General features: G+C 36.1%; 1 pseudogene; it reads right to left on the bottom strand.

Moving 5' to 3' along the window:
• Positions 1-301: 301 nt before the first annotated feature.
• On the bottom strand, positions 302-1,840 carry LOC107831963 (E3 ubiquitin-protein ligase PUB24-like; annotated as a pseudogene).
• Positions 1,841-19,354: the final 17,514 nt, after the last annotated feature.

Here is a 19,354-nt window from a genome sequence, read left to right as displayed (position 1 = left end):
TTCTTAAATAGGATCTCCAGTTATCAGAGATAGATACATAGTTTTGTTTTGGTGTGGACAGAAAAACAAAGAGCTATGACTTCTAAAAATAAAAACAAAAATGAAAGCTCCATTCTGAAACTGATTTTACACAGATCTCTGAATAACTTATAGGAGTAGCATAAAGAAATAATAATACGTAGTAGTACTTATTATACAAAAAGCTTTTCGTGATTAGCTCTTTATTCTAAGAATATTCTTGTTTTCTTCTATACAGGCTGCTTGCTGGAAATTAAAGAGAGAAAAACAGACCAATAAGTGCTTCATAAATATATCATTGAGGTTTCTATATATGTATAATTTTGATGCTGTTTTACAGTATAACAAAAAGGCAGTATATATGTTGGCTAGCTGTATTTATATATAAGGAAAAAAAAAACTATTCAAGGTTTTAGGGATCTACTCTTGCTATTGCCCAGGATATCTTGTCAAAAGATAAACTTGTATACAAGGAGAATTACTCCAAATATGAGAATGTGCTCTCAATATCTCTCTTGCTTTCTTCTTCAAATGAGGTTCGCAATCTGCTTGAATTACCATGCAAAGTTTTGATACCCCTCCTACTCTTAACATTTCCAATAACACTTCGTTTGTGGCAGAAAACTTAGCAATTAAACCAAGAATTTGAAGTGCACTATCATCTGTAGCTGAAGATATCCTTAGTGTCCTTTTTGTGACCACTGCAATTCCAGCTGCATGTTTCAACAATTCTGCTCTCCCATCAGCTAATACACACAGATTAGCCAATAGACAGAATACTAATTCACTAACCCTTTTCTCAGGGTTAGATAATTCTAGCTCAATTAGCTCGAAAATGGCTCCCGATTCGACGATTTTTAGCCTATTTCTTCCCCATGGACATGCATCTATTAGCACTTGCAAAGCTGCTTTTGTTGCTTGTTGAGAGATGTAGTACTTTCCATTTTTTCGCAATGTATTCGCCATTTGTCGGAAAAAATCGGGGTCTAATCCTGATAAAAGATTTGAACTCGAGACTTCTGTCACGTTCTTCAAGACCATCATTGCATGAGTCTTGATTAGGACGTGACTGGTTTTTAATTCGCTCTTCAAAATCCATAAAATAGCTTGAACTAAATCATGGTTATCCTTTACATACTGCTTGTTTTCGGATATCGGATTCCAAATTAACTGGAAAATCCTCAAAGCTTCTTCAATACCAGGAATTAATTTCTCACATTTGAAACTTTTTACTATGAAATAAACCATAGCCTTAATTGCACCAACTTGCTCCATGCATTTCCTATTCTTCTCATTCTCACTAACCAAATCAGCCATTTTCCTCAAAGCTTCAGCACAAAGCTGATGATCATTATTATTAACTTGTCGAATTAATCGGAGAATATTCGATTTGTTCATAGGATACTTTGGTGTTGGAATTCGGTCAACGCCTTTCTCTGCGTTGACTATGCACCAAGCTTGAATTAGCCGCCGGAGCATATGATTTGGTGTCAACAACTCGGTGTCTTTTGGCAAAGGTTGCTTTGTTACCGGACACGCTGCCGTCTCCGTCTCTTCCTCCGCCGTTAACAACCACATCTCGATGCTTTCCCGGTCGTACGTTATTCCGGTCACCGTCGTCACCGGATCTTTCATTATTTGAAGTGATATAGGACATAAAAAATATTGGGGTATCTCTACTTCTTCCATATCTATTTCTCTTCTTCTTTACAAATCAAAAACAAGAATCTAATTATATATAACGAGAGAGAGAGAAGTAAAGATGTGTGCTTCTTTCTTTTCTTTTTCTTTTTCTCTCTTTATAGGGTTTTCTTGGTGGTAAGAAAAAGCGGCTAATATAATGCATGAAAGTTTGAATGAAAAAGAGAAAGAAGAAGGAAGAAGAATGAAGACTACGAAGATTCTAGACGCACCCAATATTTTATTTGTATTTTTTTAAATTATTGGGAGTATTTTATTTTAAATTTTGTTTTTCTGGTCAAACGTTGAATGGGCTTTGAGGTGGCTAAAACCCACGAGAAATAATTAATTTATAGGAATATATAGTAAGAGATATGAAAATCTCACATTTTTTGTGTTGACTTTCTAATATTTGCCATGTTGCAGTTAAATCATAGTCGGACTGGACTAATAAGGGGACACGAAAACAGACAAAGTAAAAGATAACAATGAAATGTTTGATTTACTGTTGGAATGTTTTTTTTCGGAAATTGGAATGTTAAATTGAATTTGCTTAACCTGTGGTTCACGAAAGGACACCCAGTACAATGCATGCATGTTAAATTAACCCAAAAAAATAAATATTAAATTAACTTATTTTTCTCTTAGATTGCTTTGGTTCATGCACTTTGGTCCCCTTAATTTGCTTTCCATGTGAATAATGTAAAGTCATTTGGAAGTTTGGCATATATGAATCAAAAGTAATTTCGGCTTGACGCGCCGTTGTTTTCAAAATCTATGTTTTCTACATGCTTTTTTCTTAGTCGTTATAGAGCATGTGTTTCACCATTTGAACAGAAATTGACATCGTTGGGATAAGCTTAAATTTGACCGTGATTTAATTTTAGAAGGTTATTTTTTTTTAAGGAAACATCAATTACTCTATTAATACATAAAGGATTCCAAATGTTCAAAGCTGAAACATAAGCATATACTAATACTACCCAACTTGAAAAGAAAGTACCCCAAGCGTCTCCATGTTAAAAAGAATATCAAATGGTTATACAAAAAAATGGTCCTATACCTTTCTAGCTCTTAGGTATTAAGAGACCTTTCACTGATTGGACAACAAAAAAATAAATAAAGGCTGGTTTGGGTGTTTATTAAAAAAAAAAGATTAACTTTCCGTATTTATTTATTAATTATAGAGCAATTGAATGAAGCATGAGAAAACTATAAGATTATTATAAATTATTTGAAAAGAATGTGGTCTTCCATCTAATATACATTCATCGTTTAGTATATTCATACGTTTCTTTACTATGTCACTTGGATACACGTACTTATTAACTTCTCTTTAATTCCTAGGATATATCTAGTAATATTGGATGTATTTTGTACACTATAAATAGGGCACTCTTTGCTCAATGATATTGTTCTATTTTGCACTTATTTCATAACAATCATGAACAAGTTATTTTTGCCGTCCATTTGAATTGTATCTGAATCGCATAATTCATTTAAATTAAGTGTTTGATATAGCAAATTGATAATTTAGTTATTTATCGTCGTAAAAGTGATACCTATCAGATCCCAACCTTGGATTGCTTTATATGACAAACTAAATTGTTCTTACTTCTTTTTTCTTTTGGTAATTCAAACTCTCTACAGTATGACCATTATTCTCTTTCCCCGCTGATCTCCCCTCCAACACTATTTCTTCTTTTCCCTCGCCCCTTTTTTGAGCTACGCTTACCATTTTAGTTAATAGACGATTAGTTCAATTTGCTAAATCATCTATAGAAACTTAAATCATTGAATTACAATCAAATATCTCTATAATAATCTCGTTGTTTCGGGCTGCTACAGTAAAATGATGTTATAAATGACATATATTATAACAACAACAACAACAATAACAAATTCAGTGTAATCCATAAAGTATGGTCGGGGGAGAGGGGGATAGACCTTATCCCTACCTTATGAAGGTAGAGAAGTTGTTTCCGATAGACCCCCGGCTCAAGATAAAAGTAAAAAAAACAGACATAGAAAAAATATTATAACATAATATAAAAATTAGTTCCAACAAAAACTTAACTTTTATTGAATGACTGCTATAAAAACAATATTGTTATAGAGAGGTCTAACTGTAAATCCTTAGAACAAAGCCATATTTTGTGGTCCATCTATTAAAGATAGAAAATTAAAAAGAAATGCCGAAGATTCCACGTATAAAGGGAAATGAAACCGACTAATCTCATCGAAAAGAATCCGCATATCCATATGGTACAAAAATATATATTACCAAGTATCAATTGAATACTCCCTCCATTTTAATTTAGATGAGGTGAATATTAGAATATACTATTAATCATGCGATTTAGATATAGTATTATATTTTATTTTTTATGGAATAATTATTTATTTAATTTATTCAATTCAATAAAGTATTATTTTAAGTAGATCATTTGTTACATGTGTATTCTTTAATTATGTAGTAGACGATTTAGTGTATGGATTCATAACTCATGCACAGAAGATAAACTTGTCGGTTCTTATAATTAATAAATTATGTTCACAATCGAAGACATTGTTGGGCAAAATATCTTGATAACTGTAGCACAAGATTAAAGTATAATTTATCTTGATTATGGGAGTGGTTTTACTCCAACTTCTTGTGCTAGTACACTTAGTGTATATTGAACAGATCAAATAGATAAAAGGTATACTTTGGTACTGACCAATATATAAAATATTTTCTCTGATTCATTAAATGATTTTATTCTCCTAATCTTTATATTGTTATTATGATCCATTTTGATTTATCAAAAGGTACAACTCTATTTAGAGTTAGTGTATGTTTAATAAATTGGAGAATAACGAATAATATTTGTAGAATGATAATTAGTTGGTAGAATGCATGACTAAACCTTGAGTTTGGTAATACCTCTTATGAAGCTTATAATTTTTCATGTGAAAACCCGGCTAGTGAATTTATATCCGTCACATGAAATAGTTTAAGTGAAATTATAAAGAATTTAATTTTAAATTAAATTATCAGTGATTTAGTTTAATTAACTGGTATTTGTAATCTTAACATGGAGAGTTAAAATAAGTGTTTGTGAATTACAAAATTCATATTGAGGAGTTCAATTGCAGTTTTTTAGTGGAATTAACTGTGATTAATTATAGTATGATTTAATTCATTTGAATTTCGAATTAATACTGTAATTGGTAGCCTCTTATTATTTTCTGTGGTCCCTGCTATACCTCGTAAAACTTTGACAAACTTGGGTAGAAAGTTATTTGGGAGAAAAGTTCTCTATTTGAGTTGGACTAGGATTCTACACGATTTTGGGCTGGTTTGATTGGGCTGGCCCGATCCGATTAACATGCTTAGTTTCACTTAATAACTCACTTTTTAGAGTTGTATTATTTTTCCACTCAAATAATTTCGTCCAAGGGTTTTAAGAGGAGCATAGCAGAAGACTGTAGTTCTGGATTCTTATTTTGTGAATGATTTGTGCAACAGTTTCGAGAGATTAGTGCTTCTAATCTGTGCAATTAAATTATTATCTAGTTTACATGTTTGTGATACGTTATTATATGTTTGCTTCATGTGCGCATGTTCTAACTTCTAACAGTTCATCTCCTACGTCAACTAGACAATGTAATAATATGAATAAAGTAACATTAAAATGTGGTGTTAGATTTTACATGTTTGTTGTGTTTATTCTATAAAAACAGTGGTGTTTTCTCAGAAATCGTGACTGTTCTAAGTACTATTTTAAGTTCTTAAATCATGAATTAATATACGTAAACATGATATATGATATGAACGAGTCAAAATCTATAGAACCTTAAACGGTAAAAAATGATTTTTGCCAATTGGTCATGATTTTGGAATTCAGATTTTCTATCGAACTTCGGCTGACCTTAAATTTGGTAGGTTCATCAAAAACGACCTAGTGAGCAATACTCATAAGCTTAACTCAAGATGTACGTCGTTTTAGGGCATTCAGGCCGTTTAGATGGGTTTTTGGCCATTTTTCTATTTTTTGAAAATGTTTTTTAACAAAAGAAGTTTTCCCCCCAAAAATAGTGGTGGTAGGGTTCAATCCCTATGATTTCCATACATGTTTTACAGTAATATAATGAATTTATAAGTTGATATAGGTCTTGTTTCACATCGGATAGATTCATTATAGATAATTACTCTGGTTTAATCTCTAATTGTTCAATAACTTGTATTAACTCTCCAACTGAGTTATATGTTGATTCAATGAAACTAGGATTTCTCAAAGTGATATTTACCTATCTTAAATTTATAGTTTACTCTTCATCTGAGTTGGTCATGTTTTAATTTATGGGGTGAATATCTAACTGTTCAATGAGTATGGTTATATGTGTAATGTGTTATTTTGAATTTTATTATTCTTATTGCATAAATAATGATCTATTTAATGTGAATATCTCTCAGATTAACCATGTCTTCATTCAAGCCACTTTCTTCAATTTTGAACCAAAACAAGTTAGAATGACCGAATTATGTTGACTGGAAAGGGAACCTTGATATTGTCCTAACTGTTGAAGGTTACAAATTTGTAATAATTGAGTAGTGCCAAAAAAACCCTGATAAAGATGCTACTGATAATCAGATTAAAGCCTATGATAAATGGGTTAAGGCTGATGAGATGGCGCGATATTACATTCTTGCCTCTATGGCGAATGTTTTGCAATATCAACATCAGTCTATGGGGTTTGCTTATGACATGCTCGAAAGCTCAAAGAGATGTTCGGTGAGAAAACTTATGCGGCTAAGAAAACAGCCATGAAAGCCCTTTTAAATACCAAGATGGCTGAAGAATCATCGGTTATGGACCATGTTTTGAAGATGATGGGTCTTCTGAATGAACTGGAGGTCCTTGGAGATGTTATTGATAAGGAATCTCAAGTTGAGATGGTCTTGCAGACTCTTCCTGATAGTTTTCAATAATTTTCCTTGAATTATAATACGAACAAAATGGATTTGTCACTAGCAAAATTGTTGAATGAGCTGCAAGCAGCAGAATCTATTATCAAATAGCAAGCTCCGGTTGTGGCACTGAAAGTTGAGAAAGCTTTGGTTTCTAAGCCAAGAGGTGCTAAGAAAAATAAGAAGGCTCATTTGTTTTTGGCACCTGGAGGTGCGACTGCTAGTGTGAAAAAGCCCAAAGAAAAGTGCTATCATTGCAAGACACTCAGGCATCACAAAAAACATTGCCCTGCTTATCTGGCAAAGTTGAATAAGCAATGTAATTCAAATTTAAATAACGTTGAAACTTGTTTAGTGGCTGTCTCAACCATATTTTGGTGTGTAGATTCAGGAGCCACTAATCATATCCGCACTACTTTTCAGGGATTTCAGGAAACGCAGGCGGCTAAGTGTAAATGAAATTTGCATTTTTCAAGCCAATGGCGAGTCAACACCAGCTTTAGCATTAGGAGATATTAGAGTTTCGTTCATTAGTGATAGAGTTTTTGTTTTGAAGAATGTTTTCTATGTACCTTCTATTAGATGATTTCGGTTTCGAAAAATAATGGATGCTGGTTTTAATGTTTATTGTGCTAATAACTCTGTTGTTATTAAGTTTAATAAGCGTTTTATCTATACTGCTGCTAGAGTACATGACCTATTTATTCTTGATATATATCCTCATGTGCTACAACCAAAAGAATTAAATAACATTAATTTTCCACATAAAAGAAAACATATTTCTGAATGTCAAACTTATTTGTGGCACTTACGTCTATGCCATATAAATCAAAATAGGATTTTGATGTTGGTTTCAGATGGACCTGTGAGTTCATTAAAAGTGGAGGCACTACCAACATGTGAATCCTGTTTAGAAGAAAAAATGACCAAGAAACATTTCCCCTCAAAAGAAAAATAGAGCCAGAAATAAGTTAGAATTAATTCACTCTGATTTGTGTGGTCCTATGAATATACAAGTAGGAGGTGATTGTAAGTATTTTGTGACTTTCACAGATGATTACTCAAAATATGGATACATTTATCTATTGCGCCATAAGTCTGAATGCTTTGAGAAATTCAAAGAATTTAAGACGAAAAGGGAGAACTGACATGATAAACATATCAAATCATTGCAATCTGATCATGATGCTGAATACTTTTCTGCGAAATTCATTTAAAACTTATAAGATTGTGGAATTACATTTCAATTATCTGCCCCAGGAATACCACAACAAAATGGTGTGGCAGAAAGAAAAAATAAGTTATGGAAATGGTTAGATTAATGTTAAGTTATTCTGAATTGCTTTCTTTATTTTGGGATATGCTTTATAAACACCAAATTATATTCTAAATTTAGTTCCTTCAAAGTCAGTACCTTCAATCCCAGCAGATATGTGGACTGGGCGCAAGCCCAGTTTACGGCACATTCGGGTTTGGGGTTGTCCAGCACATGTGCTAAAAGGGAAAGCGGATAAATTGGATTCGAGAACAGAAGTGTGCATTTTTATTGGATATCCAAAGGGAACAAAAGGAGGTTTATTTTATTGTCCCAATGAAAAAGAGGTAATTATTGTGACAAATGCAGATTTTTAGAAGAGGACTATTTAATTAACCATATTCCTACAAGTAAACTGGTTTTACAGGAATTAAGCAATGAAGTAACTAATGACTCATCTCTGAACGTATCCCAGAAACCAGTATGTACATACCACTGCATTATCATAGTGGAAGAAGTATCAATAGGAAGCAGAACGCACAAGAGCAATTGTCTGACATCTCACTACACCAAAGTAGTGGGAGTAATGTTGTCAACCTCAGATTGTTGAGCAACCTGAAATTATTGTGCAGCCTATACTTCACGAAGAAGTTAATGATATCCTAGAACCACAAGGTGTGGAGGATAACATTGAGGCTTCAGTTCCGAAAAATATTGTTGTGGTTCAACAACAAGATCAAATTGCACATGTAGTGACTAGTTGTAGTGGGAGAATTATTAAAAAACCTCTCCGATTTGCGCTATTGGGAGAATTTTATGATAAAATCCCTGAATAGCCTAATACAGAACATCTTAATTACGACGAAGCACTACATAATACAGACGCTGAAAAATAGGTTGTTGCTATGAAATCTGAAATGGAATCCATGTATTCCAATCAAGTCTGGGACCTTGTAGAACCACCTTTTGGAGTCAAACCCATTAGTTGTAGATGGATCTGTAAGAAAAAAAGAGGAGTGGATGGAAATGTGCAAACTTTTAAAGCTAGACTTGTTGCAAAAGGATTTACTCAAAAAGAAGGGATCGATTATGAGGAAACCTTTTTGCATGTAGCCATGCTTAAATCCATTAGAATTCTCTTATCCATTGCTACTCATTACGATTATGAGATCTGGAAAATGGATGTCAATACGTCTTTCCGTAATGGAAGTCTTGATGAGTGCATCTATATAGCACAACCAGATGGTTTCATAAAAAATGGCAATGAGCACATGTTGTGTAAATTAAAGAAATTCATTTATGGATTAAAACAGACTTCTAGAGAATGGAATACTTGTTTTGACACATCGATTAAAACTTTCGATTTTGATCAATGTGAAAACGAGTCTTGTGTCTATAAGAAGTGAGATGGAGATAAAGTTGCATTTTTGATTTTATACGTAGATGATATCTTGCTCATAGGAAATAATGTGAGCATGTTGAATTCGGTAAAGGAGTGGTTGTCCTCGTGCTTTAGTATGAAACACTTGGGATAAACGACATATATCCTTAGGATCAAGCTTATGCAAGATCGCAAATGAAGGATATTAGGCTTATCCCAAGCACTTTATATTGATAATATTCTCACCAGGTTTAGCATACAAGTTTCCAAGAATGGTTTTCTTCCTTTTAGGCATCGAATCTCTCTGTCAAAAGATCAGTCCCCAAAAACGACCGATGGGATAAAAAAGATAAAAATGGTCCCTTATGCTTCTGCTATAGGGAGTCTCATGTATGTTATGTTATATACTAGACTTGATATATGCTTTGTTGTTGGCATGGTTAGCAAATTTCAGTCTAATCCTGGATGAGAACATTGGAATACCGTTAAACATATAATCAAGTACCTGAAAAGGACTAAGGATTATATGTTGGTTTATCACTTAGGTGATCTTGCACCCACTGGCTATACTGATTCAAATTTTCAGTCAGATAGAGATTCTAAAACATATAATCAACATCGCTCCAAGGCCAATCCTCGAGGCATCACAATAGACCGTATAAGGCCTCGAACCTGTAGGCAATATCAAAACTGGGGCTGTAGTCGAAGCTGTCTTGAGCTTCTGAGAGCTCGTCTCACACTCCTCCATCCACTGAAATGGAGCACCCTTCTGGGTCAACCTGGTTATAGGGGATGCAATCGATGAAAACCCTTCCACAAAACGACGGTAGTAGCCCGCCAAGCCAAGGAAACTGCGGATCTCTATAGCTGGGGATGGTCTGGGCCAACTCTGCACGACCTTTATCTTCTTCGGATCCACCTGAATACCCTAACTCGATACAATGTGGCCTAAGAATTCCACTGAATCCAAACAAAATTTACATTTTGAGAACTTAGCATATAACTTATTCTCTCTCAATGTCTGAAGCACAGTCCTCAGGTGCTTCTCATCATCTTCCCGACTCCGAGAATACACTAGAATATCATCAATAAAGACAATAATGAATGAGTCAAGATATGGTCGGAACACATTGTGCATCAAATGCATAAAAGCTTCTGGGGCATTGGTCATCCCAAATGACATAACAAGGAACTCGTAATGACCATACAAAGTCCTAAAAGCAGTCTTCGAGATATCTGGCTCCCAAATCTTCAACTGATGGTAACCTGAGCCCAAATCAATCTTAGAAAACACTCGTGCGCCCTGAAGCTGGTCAAACAGATCATTAATACGAGGCAAAGGATAACGGTTCTTCATTGTAACCTTGTTCAACTAGTGATAATCAGTACACATATGCATAGAACCATCCTTTTTCTTCACAAACAAGACAGGAGCACCCAAGGTGATACACTGGGCCGAATAAAACCCTTATCAAGCAATTCCTGTAACTGATCCTTCAACTCCTTCAACTCAGGAGGAGCCATACAATACAGAGGGATAGAAATGGGCTCAGTGCCTGGCAACAGATCAATGCCAAAATCAATATCTCTATCAGGTGGCATGCCCGGAAGATCAGCTGGGAACACATCAAGATAATCCCGTACTACTGGGACTGAATCAAATGAAGGGGTATCAATACTGACATCTCTCACATAAGCTAAATACGCGTCACACCCCTTCTCAACCATACGCTGAGCCTTAAGGAAAGAAATAACTCTACTGGGAGTGTGATCTAAAGCACCCCTCCACTCAACACGTGGTACACATGGCATAGCCAGCGTCACAGTTTTGGCGTGACAATCAAGAATAGCATAATGGGGCGACAACCAGTCCATGCCCAAGATAATATCAAAATCAACCATGCTGAGTAACAATAGGTCGGCTCTGGTTTTAAAACCACTAAGAGCAACCAAGCACGACCGATAAATGCGGACCACAACAAGAGAATCTCCTACAGGAGTAGAAACATAAATAGGGGAACTCAAAGAATCCTAGGGTACACCCAAATGCGGAGCAAAATAAGAAGACACATAAGAGTAAGTGGAGCCTGGATCGAATAGAACCGATGCATCTCTATGACAAACTAGTATAATATCTGTGATGACAGAATCGGAGGCAACAGCCTCGGTACAGGCATGAAGGGCATAGTATCTGGCCTGGCCTCCCCCTTTAGGGCGACCTCTACATCCCCGACCTTTATCTCTATCTGGCTGAGCAGGTGGGGTAGCAATTGGAGCTGTAATCATAGCCTGAGAACTCTGCGGGGCATGCTGTGGCTGAGAAGTCTATGGAGGTGCACTCCTCCCAAGTCTAGGGAAATCCCTCACCACGTGGCATGTGTCACCACACTCAAAACAAGCTCTGGGAGGACGTGGTGGTTGTGACTAGCTAGGGCCAGGTCTGCTGGACTGACTTCTGAAAGCACCATGCGTAGAAGGTGTGCTAGAAATCGGAGGTACATAATAAGGCTCTTGAGATCGAGGAGGACTTGGAGCACTACTGGCTACTGGAAGAGCTGAATGAACAGGGCGACTCATGTAACCCCTACCATGACGACCTGAAGCTAGGGTACGAGCATCATAATAATGGCCCGACTCTCGAGACCTCTTGGCCTCCCTCTCATCCCTCTCCCTAGCATGTATGCCCTCAATCTCCTAGCAATGCTCACCACCCGTTGATAAGAAATATCTATCTCCAACTCATGAGCCATGCTAGATCTGATGCTGGGAATAAGTCCATCAATAAACCGACGAACCCTCTCGCAGACAGTAGAAATCAAGGCTGGTGCATACCTAGCCAAACTGGTGTAGCGGACAGTATACTCTGAAAAAGTCATAGCACCCTGGCGCAAATGCTCAAACTATGTGTGCCATGCGTCCCTAAGGCTCTGAGGAACATACTCACTCAGGAACAAATCTGAAAACTGAGCCCAAGTCAGTGAAGCAGCCTCATCTGGACTGTCTAACTCATAGGTGTGCCACCACTCATAGGCGTCTCCTCGAAGCTGGAAGGTAGTGAAAGAAACCCCGCTCGATCCTGAGATATCCATGGCACAGAGAATACGGTAACACTCATCAAGAAATACCAGAGCATCCTCCAATGCTAGACCATTAAATATAGGACGCTTGTACTTCTTGAACCTCTCAAGCCTCAACTGCTCATCCTCGGAAGCCGCTGCCCTGTCCTCGGGCTGAACTGGCACTGCAGGCGGTACATGAATAATCTCAAGGACCTGCTTAACATGCACTCGCTGATTAGGAGTGCATGAGGCGGGAGTCTGTGATCCTCCCCCGGCCTGAGATGTGGCTGTAGCAAGGGGAAGCAACCCTGCCTGAGCCAAGGTGGTGTATATGCTAATGAACTGTTCTAAAGTCTCCTGAAGAGCTGGAGTAGTAGTAGCAGTAGGCATGTCAGGTGCCTGAACTCCGGCTGGATATGCTGGTGGTACCTCGGCAGCAGCTCGCGCAGGTGCTCTGGCTGAACCACGTGCGCATTCTCGGCCTCTACCCCAGCCCTAGCCTCTGACGGCTGCAGTAGGGGGCGCGACTGCTTGATCATCTCAAGTAGCACGTTTCCTCACCATCTGTGAGAGAATAAGAGACAAAAGTTTAGAATTTTAATGTCAAAATATCACATGACAAGGAAATCAAATGAAGTGGAAAATTTTCTAACAGTTACATAGCCTCTCGTAGATAAGTACAGACGTCTCCGTACCGATCAACGAGACTCTAATAAACCGGCTTGTGATCCATGACTCCTATGAACTTAGAGCTCTTATACCAACTTGTCACGACCCCAATTTGCCCTCTGTGAACTATCATGATGGCACCTAGTCTCTACGACTAGGTAAGCGTAACAAATGCGGAAAATGAACTAACTTGCGGAATAAATAATCAAAAGCCAAAAATAACTGAAGGAAACAATATTTAAATACCGCTCGGCATTTACACATAACTTCTCGAAATCTGATACACTATCCCAAAACCCGAAAACTCATGGATCCACAAGCTGAGAAAAACACTACATAACTCTAATCTCCGGAAATGCCTAACAAGAACAAAAGTACAGAAGGGCTAAATACTAAAATGCAGGAATAGAAAAAGACTCCTCGGTCAACGGATGCGGCAGATATACCTCGAAGTCCTGTAGAATCGCCTCGCCTCAAGAATGGTAAGCCTGAGTAGAGGTACCTGGATCTGCACACGAAAAACATACACAGAAAGGGCATGAGTACACCACAACGGTACTCAGTAAGTGCCAAGCCTAACCTCGGTCGGGTAGTGACGAGGAAGATCAGGGCCCTACTGAGATTAATAGATAATAAAATGACAGGATAATATAAGCAGTAAAATTTAGAATCTATATTAAGAATCTATATAGTATAATAAGAGTACAATAACGAAAACAGAGATAAAGGCAAACCACAAGGAAATACCACTCACAACAAGGATAATAATCGGGGATCTCTTAGTATCCCGAGGATCTCTTGGTATCCTCAATATATACTAGGAATCTCTTGGTATCCTCAATATATGCTAGGGATCTCTTGGTATCCTGAGGATCTCTAGGTATCCTCAATCTACGTGCCAGGGATCTCTTGGTATCCCGTACATTAGTCCATATCATAAATATGTTACAGAGGATCTCCCGGGATGCCGTCCCGTAGTCCCAAATTAAAACACATAGCAACAACACAAGAATATTAAATTAAATGCTAATTTCGTACTAAGTAAACAGTTAATTCTAGCCTAACATACTTCACGTAATGCAATTAAGGCAGTTTAAAAAAATAGGGAATTAAGTCAACTAAGCATGCTTTTCTAAACTAACGACAGGCTAAGTTTGCAAGCAGAATAAAACAGGAAAGAAAGGAACTCAGTTTAAATACTTTAAGTAAAACCGGATTTTCAACAATCAGCTCAAGTACGCACTCATCACCTCACGTATAAGGCATTTCAATTATCAAATATCATATCCTAAGGGGAAGGTCCCCCATACAAGGTTAGACAAACCACTTACCTCGAACCAGCTCAAATTCAACCCGATACCACGTCTTTGCCATGAGTACTCGACTCCAAATGGCCCAAATCTATTCAATTCAATTTCATAATGTAAATAACACTTCAAGTAACTGATTCCACAATTAAAGTCTAAGCCAATACGCGAAATTATATAAAATGATCAAAGCGCCCCTCGGGCCCACGTCTCGGAATCGGGTGAAATTTATATTTTCAGAAACCTCGTACTCTCATGAGTCTATACATATCAAGAACACTAAAATCAGAGTCCAAATTCCCCTCAAATCCTCATTTAAAGGCCTATTAAACTCAAGCTCTAATTACCCAATTTTCCCAAACTTCACACCACTAATTAAGTCGTTTATCACATAAAAAAGAGTTATGAAATTAGGGATGTTACCCCCAAGCGATTCCCCTTTGTTTTCCTCCAAATTCTCTCTCAAAAGCTTCAAACCCGGATAAAAATGGTGAAAGAATAGCTCAAATTCGCAAAGGCAACTATTTATATGTTCTGCCTAGCGATTCCTACATTTGCAGCCCTACGATCCCGCTTTTGCGGACCAAAGGTCGCACCTGCGACATTCATTTAAAACCCAGCTTTTGCATCTGCGACTCCAAATCCACATATGCGGTACCGCTTCTGTGGTAATTCCACCGCTTCTACAGTTACTGAAGAAAAGAACACAATCCACTTCTGCGGCCTCTTAGCCGCATCTGCGGTCCCCAACCGCAGATGCAAAAATACCAGAAGCAGCAAAAATACAGCAGCTGCAACATTTCCTCAATTTCTCGTTAACCATCTAAAATCACCCCGAGGCCCCTGGGACCTCAACCAAAGGCATCAACATATCCTAAAACCTTATTCAAACTTGTACCAATCTTCAAAACACTTCAAACAATATCAAAACAACCAAAACACATCAGATTCAAGCCTAAGAACTCCAAAATTCTCAAAAATACGCTTTCGATCAAAAAGTCTATCAACCTCGTCCGAATGACCTGAAATTTTGCACACACATCCCAAATGAAACAACGGAACTACTGCAACTCTCGGAATTCTATTTCGACCCTCGGATCAAAATCTCACTATCGGACCGGAAACTTTAAAAATTTAACTTTCGGCATTTCAAGCCTAAATTAGCTACGAACCTCCAAAACCCAATCCGAACATGCTCATAACCCCGAAATTATCTAACGGAGCTAACAGAACCATCTGATTTCCATTCCGAGGCCGTCTTCACACTGTTCCGACTACGGTCAACTTTCCAACACTTAAGCTCTCATTTATGGACTAAATGTCCCAAAACTCTCTGAAACCCAAAACTGAACCTCCCGAAAAATCAAATTAGTGGAAATAAACTTGGGGAAAGTAGTTAATAGGGAATCGGGGCATTAATTCTTAAGACGACCGGCCGGGTCGTCACATGTTTTTACCTTAGGATGTGGAGACATAAGTTGGATGAGTATCAAGCAATCATGTGTTGCTGATACCACCATGAAAGCCGAATATATGGCTGCCTCTGAGGCATCTAAAGAGTTTGTTTGGCTCGGGAACTTACTGAAAGAGCTTAATGTAGTTCCTTCGGTTCAAGCACCAATTGTACTTTATTATGACAAAAGTGGTGCAGTTGCAAACTCGAAGGAACCGCGAAGCCGTAAAAGGAGTAAGTATATGAGCGTAAATATCATTTAATTCGGGACATGACTCAGAGAGGTAATGTAAAAGTATTGAAGATTGCGTTAGAGAACAATTTGGCTGACCCGTTTATAAAGAGTTTGCCACAGAAAAGTTTTGACAAGCATGTAGAAGGAATGTGTATTGGAGTTGTAGACGCATGGTTATGAGTCTAAGTAGGAGATTGTTTGGATATACTATTAACCATGCAGTTTAGCTATAGTATTATGTTTTATTCTTTATGGAATAATTATTTATTTAATTTATTCAATTCAATAAAGTTTTATTTTAAATACATTTGTTACATGTGTGTCCTTTAGTTATGTAGTAGACGATTTAGTGTATGGAGCCCTAGCTCATGCACAGAAGATTAAATTAACGGTTCTCATAATTAATAATTATGTTCACAATCAAAGATATTATTGGGTAAAATATCTTGATGATTATAGCACAAGATTAAAGTATAATTTATCTTGATTATGGGAGTTGTTTTACTCCAACTTCTTGTGCGAGTATACTTAGTGTATATTGAACGGACCAAGTAGAGAAAAGGTATCTTTATACTGAATATATAAAACATTTTTCCTAATTCATTAAATGAGCTTATATTCCTAATTTTGATATAGTTATTATGATTAATGTAATTTGTTTATTATTTTGATTTATCAAAAGGTACAACTCTATTCAGAGTTAGTGTATGCCAAATAAATTGGACAATAACGAATAACATTTGTGAAATAATAATTAGTTGACAAAATCCATGACTCAACCTTGAGTATGATAATACCTCTTTATGTAAGCTTATAAGTTTTAATGTGAAAATTCGGCTCGTAAATTTTGTATATGTCGCATGAAAAAGCGATTATAAAAGATTTAATTAGTTGATTAAATTAATTGTTAGTGATTTAGTTTAATCAACTGGTATTTGTAATCTTAACATGGAGAGTTAAAATAAGTGTTTGTGAATTACAAAATTCATATTTAGGAGTTCAATTGCAGTATTTTAGAGGAATAAACTGTGATTAATTATAGTAGGATTTAATTCATCCGAATTTCAAATTATAACTATAATTGGTAACCTCTTATTATTTTTTGTGATCCCTGCTATACCTAGTTAAACTTTGATAGATTTGCGTATAAAGTTACTTAGGAGAAAAGTTCTCTATTTGAGTTGGACTCGGATTCTACTACCCTAGTAGAATCCTACACGATTTTGGGTTGCTTTTTTGCTCAATTTCAGCCACTACAAATAAGACTAGTTTCACCTAATAACTCACTCTTCAGAGTAGTAATATTTGCCCACATAGATATTTTCGTCCAAGGTTTTACTAAAAGCATAGCAGAAGACTGCAGTCCTAGATTCTTGCCCGGCGAATGATTTGTGCAACAGTTTCGAGAGCTTAGTGCTTCTAATCTCTGCAATTAAATCATTGTCTAGTTTATATGTTTGTGATACCGATGATTATGTTTGTTTCGGCTGTGCGTGTTCTAAAAGTAGATTGACTCAACAAGGAGTTTAAGAAAAAAAAATATTTTTGAAACTTTTGATCCTAAAAGCTCAAGGGATAAAAGCTTTGTGTGGCCTTGATATTTATGTGGCTATAAAAAATTTTCAGAATAAAAATGTGTTATTTTTGAGTGGACTAGTTAAAAAAGTGTACCTCATGTAAATTGACGCTGAGGAGTAGTAGATTAATTGCCTCGTTTATAGAGTTCTTAATTCTATAATAATTTTTTTTCTGTAAAATCTTTTCATTTGTAGCTCATTGTTCACGGGCTTAAAGAATAAATGAAAAAGAAATTGTGATTTCTAATACATATACTGGTTCTAAATGAGTCACATTGGCGGTGCTTGAAAAAGTACATTGTTTCAGTAGGTCACGGTCTTATTTCATGGACGACGTTATTCAAATTCGACTATGCTCCATTTTAATATTTCCACATGTAATTTAATTCTCAAAACCATTCCCTTTATTTAGCGTTCCAAGTGAATATTACTAGAAATTATATTTCATTTTCTATGGTTTCAATTTTCGTATAAAATGAATATTATTCCAGTTTATGTGTCACTTTAACATTTGTTTTGGAATCACTTGGATGTGTCCCATAATATTTACACTTTTGTAGAATGCTCACATATATTGATACACTGCATTTTCTTACAATTCTAAAGAGGTTCAAGTCCGTCTAAAATTTTTTCTGATTTAAGTTCTCGAACTAAGAATGCACAAATATTATATTCAGCAATTGTTCATATCAGTTCCTGCATAAGCTAATATTAGAAATAATCTGGTGTCCAAATACCAAATAGAAAATCAAATTAAAGTCATATATTAAACCATTACAGTACTCTTTTCAAAATTTTTGTGCGTTAACAAGGAAATTCGCAGGTGCTACTTTTTGGGCGCGCACAGGGTAACTCGCTCCTGTGAATTAGCCCGCAAATTACATTGGAGGGTAAACACGGGACTCGGCTCGACCGAGAAGGTATACAAGTGAGTTTCGAACCCTAGATTTTTCATTGGAAAAGTCCATGCTCAACCAACTCGACCACTCTCTTTTCACTTTATAGCATAAATATTGTCATAACTTGGCCACGTGAATATTACATGCACCAGGAACAAACGACTTCGTTATATAAAATAAAATCATGACATATATATTTCTGTTAAGCCTCAGACAGCTTAAGTAATCAAGAAAATTCAGTCAAATAAATGCAGCTTCCAATTTTGACTTAAAAGGTTTGATTGTCAATATCGTATTTATGTTTATATGAACTTTTCAAGATACGACAAGCGGATCACATATTATTGTTCTGTTTGGTGCAATTAATCACATACTACAACTGGCCTTCAGAGAAAGTCAACATAAAGCATAGTTCCTATAAAATAAGAACCAAACATTTCCAAAATCGTTTAAAACAAAAGCTTTTAACAAAAAAAAAAATGTAATAAATTAGACCACCGAAAATTGTGGAAGCTGTAGTCTTCCTTCTTCTTTTGCCTTTTTTTCATTCAAACTTCTATACAATTAAAATAAATGGATTTTTACCTATCTATACCATATATCAAACATTATTACCAAAAATGTTCATAATTTGTTATTTATCCATGTAGTCCACACTTTTACTACAAATTATATACCAATCCAAAAATAGGTAGATTTTGCCATTAAAAAAGCCCTAAAATGAAGGTACCAAATCTGATGTGATTCTGTCAAGGATTTTATTCCAATTTTGAAATGAAGGAGATCTCTCTTCCTGATGAAGGCACCAGTTGCGTAATTCTCTCCTTCCTCAACAGAAAGAGATCTCACAAAAAACGCAATCAAATT

This window comes from Nicotiana tabacum, chromosome 18, assembly GCF_000715075.1.
Source record: "Nicotiana tabacum cultivar K326 chromosome 18, ASM71507v2, whole genome shotgun sequence".
Taxonomy (NCBI): Eukaryota; Viridiplantae; Streptophyta; class Magnoliopsida; order Solanales; family Solanaceae; genus Nicotiana; species Nicotiana tabacum.
This window is presented reverse-complemented; position numbering and strand designations above follow the sequence as displayed.